This window comes from Dermacentor variabilis, chromosome 10 (assembly GCF_050947875.1).
Source record: "Dermacentor variabilis isolate Ectoservices chromosome 10, ASM5094787v1, whole genome shotgun sequence".
NCBI lineage: Eukaryota > Metazoa > Arthropoda > Arachnida > Ixodida > Ixodidae > Dermacentor > Dermacentor variabilis.
The window spans coordinates 92140301-92159328 of record NC_134577.1 but is presented as its reverse complement, the minus strand read 5'-3'; positions in this window follow the sequence as shown (position 1 = coordinate 92159328).

The following is a 19028-nucleotide window of genomic DNA, read 5'->3' as shown; positions in this document are numbered from 1 at the left end:
TTAGGAGGACAAAAGAAGCATATACAGTGCTAAAAAGCGGGCACGTACTGTGTTAGCGGGGCTTAGCGGAGAGACGAGAACTAGGAGTCGGATTCCTGATTAATAAGGAAATAGCTGGTAACATACAGGAATTCTATAGCATTAACGAGAGGGTGGCAGGTCTTGTTGTGAAACTTAATAAGAGGTACAAATTGAAGGTGGTACAAGTCTATGCCCCTACATGCAGTCATGATGACCAGGAAGTCGAAAGCTTTTATGAAGACGTGGAATCGGCGATGGGTAAAGTCAAAACAAAATACACTATACTGATGGGCGACTTCAATGCCAGGGTAGGCAAGAAGCAGGCTGGAGACAAGTCAGTGGGGGAATATGGCATAGGCTCTAGGAATAGCAGAGGAGAGTTATTAGTAGAGTTTGCAGAACAGAATAATATGCGGATAATGAACACCTTTTTCCGCAAGCGGGTTAGTCGAAAGTGGACGTGGAGGAGCCCGAATGGTGAGACTAGAAATGAAATAGACTTCATACTCTGCGCGAACCCTGGCATCATACAAGATGTAGACGTGCTCGGCAAGGTACGCTGCAGTGACCATAGGATGGTAAGAACTCGTATTAGCCTAGACTTGAGGAGGGAACGGAAGAAACTGGTACACAAGAAGCCAATCAATGAGTTAGCGGTAAGAGGGAAACTAGAGGAATTCCGGATCAAGCTATTATTATTATTATTTGTTTTGAACACATATACACATATATACAGTTAACAGGAAAGGGAAGGCGAGGAGCAGGCTGGCAACTGCCACCGGAAGGGGCACAACGCCTGCCTACTCTTCTGAAGGGAGGTGACAGCAACACAGAAATGGAAGATAGGAAGGAAGGGAGGAAAGAGGAAAGGAAGAGCAACAGGACAAATCTAAAGACTAAAGTAGAACACAGTACACTAGCTCGTTGTTCCGCCGAGTTTCGACTCTGCAGCCGGAATTAAAGTGACGCCGCATCGAACAGCCTCCACAATTATCAATCACATCCATGGATAGTTTGCTACGCGGCTAATTGTGCGCTCCACGATGAGACGCCAAGTATAGCTGCACGCAATCACCGTTTCACTGGTAGTCGGTTCACAATATACACTACAAGGTGTTTAAACCCGCCACTTCCCATCTTCGAAGGAAGAAGCGTTAGGACACAGTACAGATCACACACAGTAGGGCCGGTCACTGAAGGTCACGCTACTACAGAATGTTGAACGTTCACGCTACAAACGTGAACTTAAGTTAGTTAGCTCCAGAAAGGTTAGTAGGGCGCGATGGGCCTGATCACGTTTAGATGCACAACCACTGGGGTATAAGCATTCCTCGAGTGTCGCCCACCGCAGGCCAAGGAGGTGATAGTTTCTCACTAGCGACATGCGCTGCGCACTGAAAGCGGGACACTCAAATATAAGGTGCTGAAGTGTCTCGTAGCAGCCACAAGACGCACAGAATGGACTTGCCACACGCCCTTGTCTGTATAAACGTTCGTGCACGTTCACGCAACCAACCCTCAGCTTGAGCAGTTGTGCTCTAGCGCGACGAGGCAAGCCTCGACCACGAACACGGGGCGGGAACGTTCCATTTGCGACACGCTGATCTGGATGCTGCTTAAGTAGGTGGCGACGTATCAGGAGACGAGCGTCATCAAGCTTGCACAGAATTTCTGGGCAGTCACAGTTGTTATGAGCGCAACTTGAAGCGAGCCGATCAGCTTCTTCATTTCCGGCGATTCCTACGTGTGAAGGTATCCATTGTGCGACGACAGATACCTGACGTGATGTAATTTTGCTCGCAGAGTCAGTAATGCTGCGCACAAGTGGGCAATCAAGCGCACTGCGTTGTAACCTGCTAAGGGCAGCACGGGAGTCCGTAAAGATGACAACTTTCGATGTAGTTAACTCCTCTTGCACGTATTTCAATGCAACATTAATCGCTGCTAGTTCTGCAGTTGTTGACGAAACTGGATGAGGTATTTGAAATATACGTCGTACTTTAGTTGAAGGGCAGAAAAAAGCTGCAGAGGCGCCTTGACCGTCGTTGTGTACAGATGCATCTGTGAAAACTTGAAGATAATCTGGAAACTTTTCGAACATGTGAGACTGAGCCAATTGGAATATTGCCGAAACAGCCATATCAGACTTTTTGTGCATGTCAGGGATTGTGAGGTAAATGGGAAGTACGTGTTTCGTGATACCTTTTGGAGGCGGAGACGTATCTGAAGCAGCATGTTCAGAAATGGTAGTGATATTCATAAATAAAGCCGCCATTTTTCCCATTCGAGATAACGGGCGGTTAATGAGACGATCAAGGAGCGATTGACCATTCGATGCGCGGTGCAGACGCTCAATATGATACAGAGCTCTCTGATCTGCTTGCAGCCTCAGGGGTAACTGATGCGCTTCAGTGAGTAATGCAATAGATTGCGCCTCACGAGGTAATCCAAGCATTAGTCGAAGGGCAACGCGATGATCTCGCTCCAGTTGGGACATCAAACTATGTGGTATGTTCAAAATTGGTAATGCGTACAGCATGCCTGAGAGTACAGATGACTGGTACACCTGAAGAGCCGTTGTTTGGTCGCAGCCAGCACCTCGAGCAGTCAAGGCGGCCACATACTTAAGGAGGGAGTGCGATTTGCGTCGTACAGATTTAACGGCAGGACGCCAAGAGATGCGATCATCCACAATTAACCCCAAATAACGGTGTTGTCGCACCCAGTTTATAGGCGTTTCGTCAAGATACAGTCGGCTCATCGTTCGACAAGCGCGTTGTTTAGGGTGATATGCTATCGCAGCCGACTTAGCAGGTGATATGAGCAGGCCAACTTCACCCAAATACTCCGAAGTAGCGTTGAGAGCTCTTTGCAAGCTTGCACGAAGCCGCGGACCAAGGTGCGAAGGGCCGCTTATCCACAGAGCAATGTCATCTGCGTAGACAGCTATGCTCACAGGGAAGTCAGTGTCCCGAGGCAAACGACTTGGAAGTGCGGCGAGTACGGTGTTAAACAAAAGCGGCGATAATACGCTGCCCTGTGGCACACCGCACTTCACATTTCGGTATTCACTAGTTACTCCTCCGACACGCACTTTCATACGGCGCTCCGATAGAAAATTATGCACAAATTGTAGCAGACGACCCGAAATTCCCGCGGTTGCAAGAGCGCAAATAATCGCCTTATGCGGAACTGAATCGAAAGCTTGCTGTATGTCTAGGAAGAGCATGTAGGCAGAGTGCTTGTTTTCTTTAGCAAATTCGAGTGCTGAGACAAGGTCTGATATGCTGTCCAGAGCCGAACGGCGGCGCCGAAAGCCACTCATGACATCAGGGAAAAAATTCAGCTCCTCTAGCCTGACATCTAAACGAAACAAGACCATTCGCTCCATTAACTTGATGACATTTGAAGTTAGGGATATTGGTCGGTAGGACTTTAGGTGCCTTGCAGGACGCCCGGGCTTTAAAATTGGTATTACCATGGACGATTTTCATTCAGCAGGGATTACACCGGCTCTCCATACTTCATTATACTCGTCCAATATACGGTCATGGAAACTCTTATCAACGTTCCGCAATGCTTGGTACGTCACACCATCTTCGCCTGGAGCAGTGCGGCGTTTGGAGAGGCTCAGCGCGTGTCGCAGCACCTCAAGAGTGAAATCTGCCTCATCCATCTGGCAGGCTGGACCGTAGGAAGCGGTTATGGTGCTGTGACTTGTCAAAGAACGAAGCTACAGAACAGGTATTCGGCTTTAACTCAGGAAGAGGACCTTAGTGTTGAAGCAATGAACGACAATCTCATGGGCATCATTAAGGAGTGCGCAATAGAAGTCGGTGGTAACGCCGTTAGACAGGAAACCAGTAAGCTATCGCGGGATACGAAAGATCTGATCAAGAAACGCCAATGTATGAAAGCCTCTAACCCTACAGCTAGAATAGAACTGGCAGAACTTTCGAAGTTAATCAACAAGCGTAAGACAGCGGACATCAGGAACTATAATATGGATAGAATTGAACAGGCTCTCAGGAACGGAGGAAGCCTAAAAACAGTGAAGAAGAAACTAGGAATAGGCAAGAATTAGATGTGTGCGTTAAGAGACAAAGCCGGCAATATCGTTACTAATATGGATGAGATAGTTCAAGTGGCTGAGGAGTTCTATAGAGATTTATACAGTACCAGTGGCACCCACGACGATAGTGGAAGAGAGAATAGCCTAGAGGAATTCGAAATCCCACAGGTAACGCCGGAAGAAGTAAAGAAAGCCTTGGGAGCTATGCAAAAGGGGAAGGCAGCTGGGGAGGATCAGGTAACAGCAGATCTGTTGAAGGATGGTGGTCAGATTGTTCTAGAGAAACTGGCCACCCTGTATACGCAATGCCTCATAACCTCGAGCGTACCGGAGTCTTGGAAGAACGCTAACATAATCCTAATCCATAAGAAAGGGGACGCCAAAGACTTGAAAAACTATAGACCGATGAGCTTACTGTCCGTTGCCTACAAAGTATTTACTAAGGTAATCGTAAATAGGATCAGGAGCGCCTTAGACTTCTGTCAACCAAAGGACCAGGCAGGATTCCGTGAAGGCTACTCAACAATAGACCATATTCACACTATCAATCAAGTGATAGCGAAATGTGCAGAATATAACCAACCCTTATATATAGCTTTCATTGATTACGAGAAAGCGTTTGATTCAGTCGAAACCTCAGCAGTCATGGAGGCATTACGGAATCAGTGTGTAGATGAGCCATATGTAAAGATACTGGAAGATATCTATAGCGGCTCCACAGCCACCGTAGTCCTCCACAAAGAAAGCAACAAAATCCCTATAAAGAAAGGCGTCAGACAGGGAGATACTATATCTCTAATGCTATTCACAGCATGTTTACAGGAGGTATTCAGAGGCCTGGAGTGGGAAGAATTGGGGATAAAAGTTGATGGAGAATACCTTAGCAACTTGCGATTCGCTGATGATATTGCTTTGCTTAGTAACTCAGGAGACCAATTGCAATGCATGCTCACTGACCTGGAGAGGCAAAGCAGAGGGGTGGGTCTGAAAATTAATCTGCAGAAAACTAAGGTATTGTTTAACAGTCTCGGAAGAGAACAGCAGTTTACAATAGGTAGCGAAGCACTGGAAGTGGTAAGGGAATACATCTACTTAGGGCAGGTAGTGACCACGGATCCGGATCATGAGACTGAAATAACCAGAAGAATAAGAATGGGCTGGGGTGCGTTTGGCTGGCATTCTCAAATCATGAACAGCAGGTTGCCACTATCCCTCAAAAGGAAAGTGTATAACAGCTGTGTGTTACCAGTACTCACATATGGGGCAGAAACCTGGAGGCTTACGAAAAGGGTTCTGCTGAAATTGAGGACGACGCAACGAGCTATGGAAAGAAGAATGATGGGTGTAACGTTAAGGGATAAGAAAAGAGCAGATTGGGTGAGGCAACAAACGCGGGTAAACGACATCTAAGTTGAAGTCAAGAAAAAGAAATGGGCATGGGCCGGACATGTAATGAGGAGGGAAGATAACCGATGGTCACTAAGGGTTACGGACTGGATTCCAAGGGAAGGGATGCGTAGCAGGGGGCGGCAGAAAGTTAGGTGGGCGGATGACATTAAGACGTTTGCAGGGAAAACATGGCCACAATTAGTACATGACCGGGGTAGTTGGAGAAGTATGGGAGAGGCCTTTGCCCTGCAGTGGGCGTAACTAGGCTGATGATGATGATGACTACTGTATTGCATTACGCGCATTCATTTGTTTTCCTTGTACTTTTTTAAAATTTGCTACTTTAACCCACGTTTTGTACACATATTTTTTTCTTTTTAGAACCGTTGCAGTCTTTGACTTTGGGACCCTCGTCTGCATACTATTTGTTGTTTACTTATTATTTTTTGAATGACGAATAAACTGAAACTGAACTGAACACTGTGGTATAAAGGTTATAAACAGGGATACGGTGCCTCAGAAAGGCTGGCCAACGAAGGAGCGCCTATCTTCGTCAAAGGTTATTATAAGTAGAGAAAGAAGGGGAACGGATAACAAGCCTGGTAGGCGAATGACACAAATGTAAAATAAATTAAGTTGTCACACTACAGGGTGCTCCAGGTATCGTGCACCAGGATTTCAAGATATGCAAATGCCACGTAGCTGGAGGAAACTAAGGTAATATTGGTTGCGGTAACTTGGAGACACTCGCATTATGTTTAGCGTTCCACCTAATTGCCTTGTTAGCCTTATTTATTTGAATAAGTTTCTCAAATATTATCATTAGTTGAAAAGTGTCAGCGAGAAAATTGTAGAGCAACATGAAAAACTACCGATACAGCTTCCGTTTGCGCAATAGCTGCTACATAATGTGTTTTTCGTAGCGTGAAAGAAGCCCTAGCATACTCGCGAAATTGCCGCGTGACTGGCCGCTCGAGCCGCAATTTCAAAGTTTGGGTCACGTTAAGTGAATCACCCTGCATAGCGACACGACGCCGAAACACGTCACGTATTAGACGTGTAGGCCGCCAGACTCCTCTATCGCGCTTGATGACAACGATGATGATGATGATTGGCACACGTCTTGAAACAAGGCGTTGACAAGTTGTCACTTAGGTAGCTTGATTTACCAGGTTTTGCTGTATATTTCACCATCTAGCTTTTTGCCCACCTGATCTCGATCTTAAATTTCGTATTTAAAACCACTATCACTACATTGCGTGGTTACCTACGCCTGCTATGACTGCGGTTCTATATATAGTATTCAACTTTTTTTCCACCAGTGCGCTCAACGTTTCGGGTTTTCTCGATTGCTGAGTACTTAAACCTTCTCCCTTCTTTGAATCCTAACGGTTCTGGGATAATGACATCCCCTATGGTTCTCGCTGGGTCAATGTCTTCGTATTCCATTACGATGTGGTGAGTCGTTCCCGGGTTTGTTTTTGCAGCAGACACATGGGTCATACTGTGGAGCACATTTGCTTCGCTATGTCCTCAGACAGTGTTTTCACGCCTCAAATAGCAATAGCCATTTGCGTTATCATACAGATTTTCTTTCCTGAGCCCTTTCTTGGCGTTTTTTGTAAATTTCTATGGTCGCAATTCTTTTCGTATTCGCATCCAACATGCCATCTGCGTTTCTCTCACTTTCCTTTTTAAGCATGATATGCTTTTAAGTCCTGTTGTTGGCGACCTTCCGGCGACCTTGAGCCAAAAGCCAGAGCCGTTATCCGGGCACTCAGACGAGAACATCCGGGCATCGTTGCAAGAACAAAACGAGATCATTCGAGCAAACAGTAAAAACTTGAGAGAGAGAATGAACTTTAGTGAAAAGGGCAGCTCAATGGCCTATGCACGTGTGCAGGTCAATGGCAGGGATTATAATACAAAGAAATACAAAAAGCAAAATAAAAACAAAGGAATAAACAACAGCAAACAAAACAGAAGACCACTGCACGTGCATGTAACCTGCCGGCCATAACAGCTCGCTCGCTGCACTGTGGGCCGCGCCATTGCAGATTCTGCCCGAGTGCCCCGGAACCCAGCCCATTCTCACGCCCATGCCGTTATCCCGATGAACGGGTGCGCATGCGACCTTAATATCACGCGCCCACGTGCGGACTCTAGGCGTCCCCGTGAGCGGCTTTAGCGTGACCAACGAGTCGGTAAATATTGCGAACTCTTTGCTTCCAGTGGCCTTCCGCACTTATTTTCCCCTTTCCCGAAGCCTCTCTGTGGCACATAGGATAGCGTGCAGTTCAAGGGACTTAATGGTCGGTCCTTGCTGGCGTCAGTGGATCTGGACATCTTGCTTCTCACCATGGATGACTGCCAGCGCCGCTAAGGAGGTAGCAGGATCCCAGGTCGCATCTGCGAAAACGACATTTTCTTTCAAGTCAGCCTGTTCTGGGAGTATGGCTCTATAATCACCGTGGTACTCTTTCGCTTGCCAGCGAGTGACATCTTTTGTGACTCGAATCTGCACATCGTCCCAATGAACGACAGCAGGAAGCACTTCCACTTAATAAAATGCAGTCTCTGGCCTCCAACCCTTTGTACAGGACCGCATTACGTACTCTAGTTACTGGCCAAACAAGTCACAAAAAATATTGCGTCCGCGTTCTTCCTAATGTTGTTCACGATATCGCTCAAACTGTAAGTTCTAGCACGCTGAACCCCAATTTATCATTTCCAATAGCGACGTTGAAATCGCAGATACGGAGCACCATTCACTTGATTTCGTGTTTTTGCGTTGAGACAAGGTTGCCTGTGCTCTATTCAACGCCAGCGGTCCGTGAGTTCCGCGGCGCGGCTTTTGCGCCGCCTCCTTCGAGAGGTGGCGCCACGCTGCGTGATCAGGCCGGCAGCGTCCGGCGCGCCGAGGATGGTTAAGAGATGGTTGTGATAGTTGTGATAGATGTGAGTTGTTGCGAGTAATCGTCGTAATTACTCCAACCAACCTGCTTTGCTGGTAACCATTTCATGCTTACTCGCGATTGCGGGAGAGCCGGTACTATTTAAGACTCCTGTTTGTCTATTTACACTTTCACGTACACTGTGCTTCGTTGCAAACTTTTTTTACCTCTTCCTGCATTCCGTCTCTAGGCTTATGGGGTAAAGAACATTTATGGGTAAGAACATATGGTAAAGAACATCATTTTAGCCGGCCATTTCATTTCATCCATATTCCTTAGTTTCTCTTCAAAACTAATTTTGCACTGCGCTTCTTCAACTTCAAATGAAGCCCGTCACATGTATCATTGCACTGCCATATTCCTGGTCTTACCATAGGCCCCCAAAGCCAGTCGGCACACTGACCTCTTGTTTAATTCCAACGCTGACAAGATTGCTGATTGAAAGCACGAAATTGCATTTGCGAATGTTTAGTGCCGCCACCACACACTTTTTAGTTTCCTCTCTCTCCTTCTCTCCAACTTCTTCTTTATTTTAGCTCCAAAGTACATTAAGTTTAATAATTGCTGCATTCTGCTTCCAATTCATTTTTAGTTTATCTCCGTGCGTGCTTGATTAGGTAGTTTCTTCGTTAATGTGCACAACGAGGTATCTATATTGCTTGACTATGTATATGAATTCCTGTTAAATCGATACCACTTCATTACTTGTCACTTCAATAAAGATCAATATCCCTGATTTCTCTGGGCTAAACTTAAACACTAGATTCGTCACCTGCAGCATCATTTATATCCACAAGCCTCGTTAAATCGCTTGCATTGTCCGCTTGCAGGACTGTGTAAATAACACATAAATATCGTATGCACACGAGGCAATTGGTCTTAGTTTCAGAACAAGATGCAGCTGCAGTCTGGATCAGGTCATGAAACTAAGAGCACGGCTGTACAAACTCGTGGAGTTAACACTTGGATGTGTCGCGTAGTGCCGGGAGTCTGTGCGCCAGATGCATTCCTAGAACTGTGGTTGAACAGCCCGAACAAAAAAAGGGCACGAAGCAACAAATACCACATAATACCTTCATATCCTTGATTTATTCGCGCTGTTCTAGTTCCGTTATAAATATGAACCAACTAGTCCTCATCAAGATCTCGCTAATGTATTCCGAAGTGGTCATATCACACATGTATTGCGTAGCATGCTTCTCTCTACACGTATAATCTGTTGCAACTGCATCCCAACATTTGATTCTCTCGTACTTCACGAAAACTGCAGTAAGGCGTGGAGTAGATGTTACTCCCTAAATCGAATAAACTCTGTAGTGAATCTTGTGTAAATTTTCAGAAAAGCAAAACGATGAACATATTATTTTGCTCAACTCATGGAAAAATAATAAAATAGAAAACATATGGGAACGAAAAAGACATTTGACAAAAATTATCACACTTCTGTATTTTACCACAATTTTTTTTTATCAACGTAGGTGATACTACATCAGCCACTACTACTGGTGCTATTTGGCAGGTTGCCGCAGCAGTCTCGTATTTCTTACTCCTGTATTCGGGTAAAATGTATCTCTTAATCCTCTGACCTTCACCCACAGTGCAGCTCACAAGCTTTCGCGTCAAAGGATTGATGCTTCCGCCGAGCCATTTCTCTTTTCAGGACCTTGTGGCAAAGATCAGCGCTGCCACCTAATGGCAATAGAATTTCCCGAAACCCATTTTCGCGAAAGGCGCGTCAACTCCCGAGAAAAAAAAACATAAAATACGAAAACAGAGAAAAAAAAACATCACAAACCACAAAGCAGCTAGGACCCGTTCGCCACATCGCTAATACCCAGCTGTCAGTTGGTTTACTTCCTGAAGGTCGGTTCAAGAAAGAGCGCTCTGAACCAAGAGAATAAATGGAAGAGCTGTCACAGATATGTCTATCGCAGATTTCCCTCGCCCAACTGTCCTGCTTCTTCTTTTTTTTCTTGCACGCGATAGCATACACTACCATAAAATGTCTTCCCCTCCCCCCTCCCGTGCAATCGAAGGGTTCCCGTAATTTCCGGCGGGACGGTGATTCCTTGGCGCCCGGGCACCCTCCTTCCTGCTTTTCTAACACGGGAGGGCGATTCCATTCGGAACAGGCAATCTGCCAAACCTGGTGTTTTTTGTCGAGCTTGTTTTTACTAGCTTGAGGTCGAGCTGGGGAAACGGTTCCATTGCGGCGATCACTTTACCACTTTCAAGAAAAACAACCAAACTACGCCTCCCTGTGGGCGTGGTAAATTTGCTTGTGGGAATAAGATTGATCACTCAGACTCCGATGAAAGGAACCAATAGAGCGAAGTAGAAAAAATAAAAAAAAAAGTTTCAACAATTGGGGCAGTTTTTCATTCCGAAGCATTGTATGCTTTAGTTACAGTAGCAAAGGCACCAGGAAAGAAAGGAGAGAATTTCGGCGGCTTTTTCTTTCAGTTGTCCTAGAAGACTGATTAGGTGACACAGTTTACCTTCAACATAGTGTTTGTCGTCTTGTAAATGCGACACCAGCGAGATGCTGCTTTTGAACGTGATAAAGTAAAGAATGCCATTGGTAGCTCGCATTATCTTATCGCATAATTTTTTTATCCGGATTTTGGGCAGGAAGAATGCTCTGCTTCAGTATAACCTAACTAAACCTTCGCTACTTGTTAAAAAAACGCACGATCTCTCGAGTTCTTCCCATGTAGCAAGTACTGTAGGGCTCAAATGAAAGGAAGTCTCAACATGCCTAACTAAACGTAGGCACATTGGACTGGGTATCATTCGTTGTTGGTGTTGGAGGCCTCCTTATCATTAGCAACAGTCCATAGCTTTCCGTGTATGGAACCGTCCATGATATTTGGGATACCACATTTTTACACGCCCTGTCGTCGGTGGCAGCTTAACGAACTTACACAGTTGGTACAAACAATGCAGCAGCATTACCAGAGTTCATATACGGCTGCAGCTGACGTGTGGTTTGAGTTGGAGATCAGCACTTTTAAATGCTAATGTCGATAGCTTATCACCATTTCAGTTTTGGTTTCTTACTCTCTTCTAACAAGCAAGTCCTTTGTTTGTATGTTTCCTAAAAAGAAGAGAAGTTCGCGTTAGAATCGTGCAAATTCGGTATTTGCGCGTGGTACTAGGTGGAAGGGTATTAAAATTCACAGCAAAAGGACTGGAACCTGGAATGGCAACATGGACAAAGTCCTGTCCATTTCCTTGCCTGCCCTGCCGGCATCCTGCTTGCATTTCCTGCTTGCCAGCTCATGTCCTGTTTATTTGCTTTGTGTCTTCGTTTGTCCGTGTTACGTCGTGACGCCCAGGCATAGTCGTGTACAAAAGTCGCAGTTTTGCACGAAAGGCGAAGCATCGATTGCGATAACAAATTAGTAGACAGCCAAACTAAGCATGTATAGTAGTTTTGTCGGCAGCTGAAACTTGTAAGCCCTCGCTTACTAACTAGACTAGCAAGCATGGTGTCAACGCGCTCAGGAAAACATGCAGACATCACACTCGATGACCGCGGATACTCACTATCAAAAAGTTGGCGTGAGGAAGCGCGGCAACGACCAAAATTGCCTTCGTGCTGTCTTTCGCTTCAATGCAAACTGAGCGGCGAAAACATACCACGTGCAAAGCTACGAGCCATCGGCCCCGAAGGCAGATGACATTTAAGATAATGCGCGGCGGCGCCATACGCAGTTGCTGTCGAAGCACAAAGCTCCCCCTCCCCTTACCTCTCCTCCTTCCGGCCACTTTCGCGCGACGGAAGACGACGCGCTTCCTCGCGGCTTTCCTCGCTTGCGCGCGCGAGAATGGGCCGCGATTGTCGGCTTTACCCTCACATGCTTTCACTCGCAAATACAGCATACGGCGAGCATCGACGGTGTTATCGCCCTCGTACTTCATGCGGAACATGTCCCTCCCACACGCATTCAGTGCTTACTCTCTCCCTTTTTCCTCTTTCTATTCTCTTTTCCCCCACCCCCAGTGTAGGGTAGCAAACCGGGTGCTCTTCTGGTTGACCTCTCTGCCTTTCCTGTCTTTGCTTTCTCTCTCTCTCTCTCTCTCTCTCTCTCTCACACACACACACAGCGACGCCGACAGCGACGGCGGTGGTAAAAATGCGTATAGTGTTCGTATGAATCCTATCACGATATCGAAGTCAAACGGCTCAAAATGCCTGCTCGTGCAGGCATCCTGCTATGCCTGAAGGAGACTCAGAACGCCGAGTAAAATAAAGCTAAGCCGAGGCAGCGTTTGTTGCTTTGTGCTTGAAGCGACTGGAGTGAGCGGCATTTGAACAAGGTTCGAACTAAGATGTATAAATGTTTCAGTTGTGGGTGATATGTAGTTACACGGCAACGTGAAAATTCCAGTTAAGATCTAGTAGAACAACGCGCACCTAAAATGCGGAAAATCATTTTCGCTGCAATCCCGCAGGGTGAAAGAAGATTTATGAAAGTAAAAATTTTCATCCACCCGACTGCATCATAAGCTACAAAAGAAAAAAGAAACCCCTCCGGCTTTCCCACAGAGAAATCTCTCAGTTGAAGTAAAACTTGTCCTGTTCCAGAGAATCGAACCCGGGACAACGCCTTTCCATAAAGGTCCTGCGAGGCGAGTCTCTACACAGATGTTCACCGGAGTTTTTGGGAGGTGAACAGGAACTACAACCGAACACGTCAAATATTTGCATGTCTGTAGGAGTACAGGAAAAGAAAGACCTCAGATGGCACTCCTTTGTGGCCTTATTTTCTCGTGTTTCATTGTTTCATCTTCTTCCTTGCGCCAGGAACAATCTCTATAGCAAACCTAAGCTCCAACTTACGCATGAATAAGCTATTTTGGACGTAAATTATTTCTTTCAGTTGCAAATTATATTGCAACCACAAAATTACCAGTAAGCACCGTCAGAAGGTTCAGAAACACGGGTAAGCGCAGTTGTAATAAAACATACATGCTTCCTCCTCCACTCCTCCCTCCCTGAAAGAGAAACACAAAAAACGGCCATTTTGTTTCCGTCAAAAGATAGCAGAATAACATAAATTCAATTTGAGAGAAAGAAAAGAATAGTGGCATAAAAATGAATCATGCGTAGGAATGATACAAACGACGAGGGCGACAAGCTTTTCTTCAGGGCTAACTTCAAGTATGTGTCTTCCGGCTTGCGTTGACGGCGTACATTGCGTGCTGCCTGGATTTATAAGGAGCGCGACATGAATAAATCTCCAAACAGACCAACCAAGATTCCTAGTAACATTTTCAAAAGGTCGTATTTAAACACACTATACGACAATAGACTAAAACTATCAGAGTTGGTTGATCATCGTAGTAAAAACGAGCGCAGTACGAACGACAACGCAAGAAAAAGAAGTACACAGAACAACACCTGTCCTCTGTCGGCTTGTCTGCACTTTCGTTTCCGTTCTGTTGGCGCTCTGCTTTTTACGATGAACATTATACGAGACCGTGTGGGCCGGTGCAGAAAACATACGCGCTACTGTAAGGCTTGATTCATGCAAGCCAAACAGCCGGGTGTGGGTGCGGGGACTTAATTGCGCGACATAAGCCGTTCTTATGGGGAGCAGTTTTGAAGACTAACGCGCCCTCGTCAGATGGACAAGCCAGCTCGTTTGGAGCCCTTCTTCCAGCGCGTGCAAGAGGGGGTGCAAGTGACAGCGCCCGTATATTAGGCAAACAGCCCCAATGAATCCGGGCATTAGGCGAAGGGGAACGGGGCACGAAAGAAGGCGACAGTCTTGGTTTCTTACTCAGTTTAAAGTGCGGCGACATTTCGTTGCTTAATTGATTGTGTCCCGTTTATATGGGAGTTGAGGAGACGCAATGAAAAAAAAAAAGGAAAGGTCGAGCCAGAACTCACGGCTCCGCTAACTGCCTCTGTTATTTTATGGCATACTTAATGCGTATTCGTGTCTTTATTGAGGGCGCTCTGGTCGTGCGGTACGAAGGTGGGGGAAAAGCAGCTTTAAAGCTGTAATTAGGGAAACACCGGGCATAAAAGTAATGATCTTGCTTTCTTATCATCAGCGGAGCATGCTTATGCTAGCAGTAACGCTTAGGTTCTCCTTTACATTACCTTTGTAGCGCTACCAGAGGGCTCTCTAGCGTCGTGTGTGTCTGTCGCGCATCATCTGTCATCCTTTCATTTAACAAAGTGGCACTTAAATTTTTTTATTTCGTGCCCACAGTGACTCGATCGCGCAGCCTCAACCATAGCCTCCTGCCTTTTTTGTTTTAACGCATGCCCAGTGACCCATAACCGGGGGTCACATTGCGAGGGAACCACTTTCTCAGTACTCGGTCATAGTTTATGGCGTTATGGTCATGATCACGTCAACTCTCTGCCATTGCACGGGATCACATGTTGTGCACAAGGCACGGAGTCGCATCAGCACGCAGCTAAATGTGTCCATGCTCTTGCAAAAACAGAAATTATTATTACTGGTAATGTGGTGCGGCCACTGTGGACCTATGGTTCGCACGCCTTGGGAAGAGACTGGACAGACAGAAAAATACAAGAGGCTATGGCCCAACACTCCCTCAAGTTTTCTGTTACATACCTCTGAAGTGGGTGGTCTGCCTGTATTTATATAATAAAATGCGGAACCGATGGCAGCATTGCCTCTGTCTTCCAGCATAGCGGCCCAACGCTCTATTATGTCGTGATCGCACACTATTAGGTCATGATCTCGTGCAAAAGTCACTCTTTTGAACGTATGGATTGTGCATCCCGTACCAGTTTCCCGCATTCTTCTCGGGTGGCAGCTGGCGCTTTGAGGCGCTATGTTAGACTGCATGGTCATCGAGATCCACCCACGCTTTATTCTAGACAGCAGATATCTCTAAAACTCTTGAAGCCCGCTTATAATGCCACCACATCAAATGAAACGGAACAACCGCCGACGCGTGCCGTAGACAAGACAGCACATCGCTAGGGGTCGGTGTCGTTATACTGGCGGAGAAGTAACTATAAGACTGCAACTAATCTGATGAAATTAAAATCTTAGGCGTAAAGTTGAGAATCTCTGTGGAAGAAGTGAGTTTTCGATGCAAACAAGTGTAGCTGATTTTCTGGCTTAGAATAGGAGGAAGAATTGGAGTGTAACATGTCGCATATCGGATGTAGCGCCGATAACTGATGGTCTATTAGAGGACGAGACTGGGTGGACAGCAGAGATGGGGTGATGAGACTAGAGCTTTTACAGGCATAGGATGAGGTCCCCTGGCACAAAACAGAAAATTTTATATTGCTGCGGGAGACCTTCGTCCTGCAATTAGTCATGGAATAGGCTGAATATATGCATGGCGATCACATTGGCTATTCGACAGCTCATATATTTAATTTTGCCAGTTTTTCAACGCCCATGTTGTGTCTTCCAAAGTTTCTCCTTTCTTGCGCGCCACAGCTACGTTCGCGAATTGTACCAACTCTCCCACCTGACTTTTAATTTTACCCAAATTATTTTTTAAAAGTACTTATGTTAAATTGGTCTTCGAATATTATGCGATCCGTATTACAGTTGCCTTTAATTACTTCAGTTTGAATATGCCTATTTCTGGTACATGGTTCTAGTAAGAGTCTCACTTGATCAGTTGACGGTGATGACGCCACTTTTCAGAATTGCTGCTTGAAATAAGAGACCAGCCTAACTGCGTCATCCAACTGCTTCTGTATTCAGGACATAGCGCTGACACGCGTGAAAAAAGAAAGAAAATGAGCGGCAGAGAAGTCAACCTTTCGCGTGCTTTTACTGGAGATATACACGAAACAACGACAAAAGAAACTCCTAAAGGAGGAGGCATTCTTGTGTTAGTGTTGCGTTTTGGGGAACAGCATCATCAGCGAACTTAAGTCGCCTCAAGGTATGATTGCGAACGTGCTCTCAGGAGAAAGACGCTTTTGTTTTGCAAGGTGGTTGCTATCTCAGAAAAGTCGATTGTTGGGCTGGTTGGTTTTCCTTGGTTGAACTAGCAACTTAGCATAATAAAACCCACAGACCCAAGAAAGGGGAACAAAGACAAGCGCCGACTTCCAAGATCTTTTTTGTATCCGTTGTTTTTATTGCGTTGAGTTAGTAGTTCAATTACGGTTGCCGTCTTACTCGAGCACGGACTAGGTGCACAAATATGTCTTGTAAACCGCTTTGTCTTAAACTCTATTTGCACGTGACACTATGCGTATGATTCTACACGAGCCGCTCAGCCGAGTGGGCATATTACCGTTATGTTTGTTCGCGATGGCCGCTTTCTGTGGTGTAGAGAAACGGCGCCGATGTACCTCCAGTGACTCGCTGGTCCAGGTTGTCAAAAGACATTCCTATCCAGATTCTAGATGTCTAAGTAGCCGGTAAGTCAGGAGAAGGAGTGCGTGATAGCAACGGCAGTTATTTTTTAATTTCCAATATCATTTCTTCGATGGATTACCGCTATCCACCAATAGCTATCATCGTCAAGTTGCAGTGACGGGGAATGAGGAAGCACTGCTAACGCTGTACAGTTAGGAAGCGAAGTGTTTATTGGAGGGCTTTGCACGCAGAAGCACAACCAAATTCTAAGCACAACGATCGCGGCGAGTACCGGTTGGTGGTCGTCTAATTTAACTCGTGCATTAAGTACGTTCACTGCTTATACAGGTATCGCTGTACATTTCAGAGTAACCGCTAACGCCTCGAGTACGAGTCCAACAAAAGTCGTTTCGTGCACAAAACCTGATTAGTTGGTCACTTTCGCCTCAAAATCGGTGGCATTCGAGAAATTTCAGATTTTGCAGGTGCTTCTTGCGCCTAGGCAAAACTTGACGTAGGCTATAATCCAATGAAAAACGCTGTCAGCAAAAAAATAAAAGAAAATAAAACAAAAAGTTGTATTCCCATTGAACATGGGTCACTTGCGACCTAGAAGCGCCCCGCCCACTTTCGACGATTCTGTTGCTTTCTCATTAATTTGTGTTTCCAGCCTGCTTTTACCAACCAACAGCTGCTTTTAGAGAACTCGCCAACGGGTGCACGCGGTGAGCACGAGGACCGGAAGAACTTTGATAGCATTGCCGTCCCGATAGTGGCATTGGTGCCACCGTCCTGCTGCGTCCTGGGTTGACCATGTCGACGTCACTAATCGAAGTGTGTGTTAGGATAGTCTCAAACCACGGAATTTTATTTGGGAGACATTGTAAACTAGACCAATCAGTCGTCAGCTATGTGGCAGAGGGCTTCGTTTTCCTCCTTCGGTCGGCTGGTTAACTTATTATGCCGATTGAGATGTCGCAGTGATATGGTGATATTATAGCTCTTATTTATGATTTCTCGAGAGCTTGACTTCAAGATTTGCAGTGCTATAGGCCGTCAGAGTGTGAGGTTCTGACCAATATTTCTGACCCACTACATGCGGAAAGAGGTTTTTCACTAGGTAAAAGTTATATTTTGTAGGAGACGTCGCTTCTGATAAAGTAAATTACAAAGCTGAATTTTTTCGTTTAATATAGTTAAGTTATCAGGGCGACGTTGTAAACAACGCACGTTTCCGTAAATTTATTATTTTACAAACTATATACCATATTTGCCCCTGGAAGGTGTCTCTAAAATTCACAGTTTTGCAAAGAGCATTTCTTTAGCTTTCTATCAGAATTGGGCATGTTATTGTATCCTTGTCGGTGTATTCAGTAAAATATCTTCACTTCAGCCTTAGAAAGTAGGACTTTTTTTCACGCTAAGGAGATAATGTAAGGCATCGTGTCGGACACTCCAAACAAGAAATTAAAAAGAACTAAGTAAGCGCGAAAATACAATACCACTACCAGCAAGACGTAATTGAAGAAATATATTCCGGGGTTTCCAGTGCCAACGCCACGCTCTGTATTATAAGGGACGCTTTAGCATGCGACTGCAGATGAACATGAACGACGTGGTGTTGTTTAACGTACGCTAAGCTCTGAGTATACGAATGTATTTGCATTACGCCACCAGCGAAATAAGCCACCGTGGCCTAAAGCTTAGCTAGCGGCGCAACGACAGACGCATCAAGCTACTGCGGCGCGAGCACGTAGCTAGAAATGAAAATTAAAGCCCCGCAAGTCCTTAGCACAGATAGAAAGACTTCAGTGTCACTTCGTGGACAAACTCAAGACGTGCATGCCCCGCCGTGGCCGCGAGACTCCGCCGTACATGACGACGAAGGCCGGTGCGCCAAGACGTCACGGTATATCGTACGGCTCATAAACATGTGGCAGAAGTTTTTCGCTGAGACCACCAGTAACGCATTCGTGTCCAAAATACAACACTGTCGCCGGGCTGGCACTCTACGTGCTGTACTCGAAGAGTACAATGCTTGTAGTCGATCGTTTAGTTGCTTTTGAAGCCCGAGCGAGCTGCGCGAACACACGACCGTGTCTGGGAAAAGAAGGACCGCTGCTAAATAGGAGCTGGAGCTCCAATTGATAACGACAACATTTTATTTTTTACTGAAGGTTGGCTAGACGTCCTGTATTCTGTCGATTGGAAAGGGGGGAGGTGGGAGGGTTGTATTCATTGCCATCCTAGCAACTGCGTGTCCTTGGC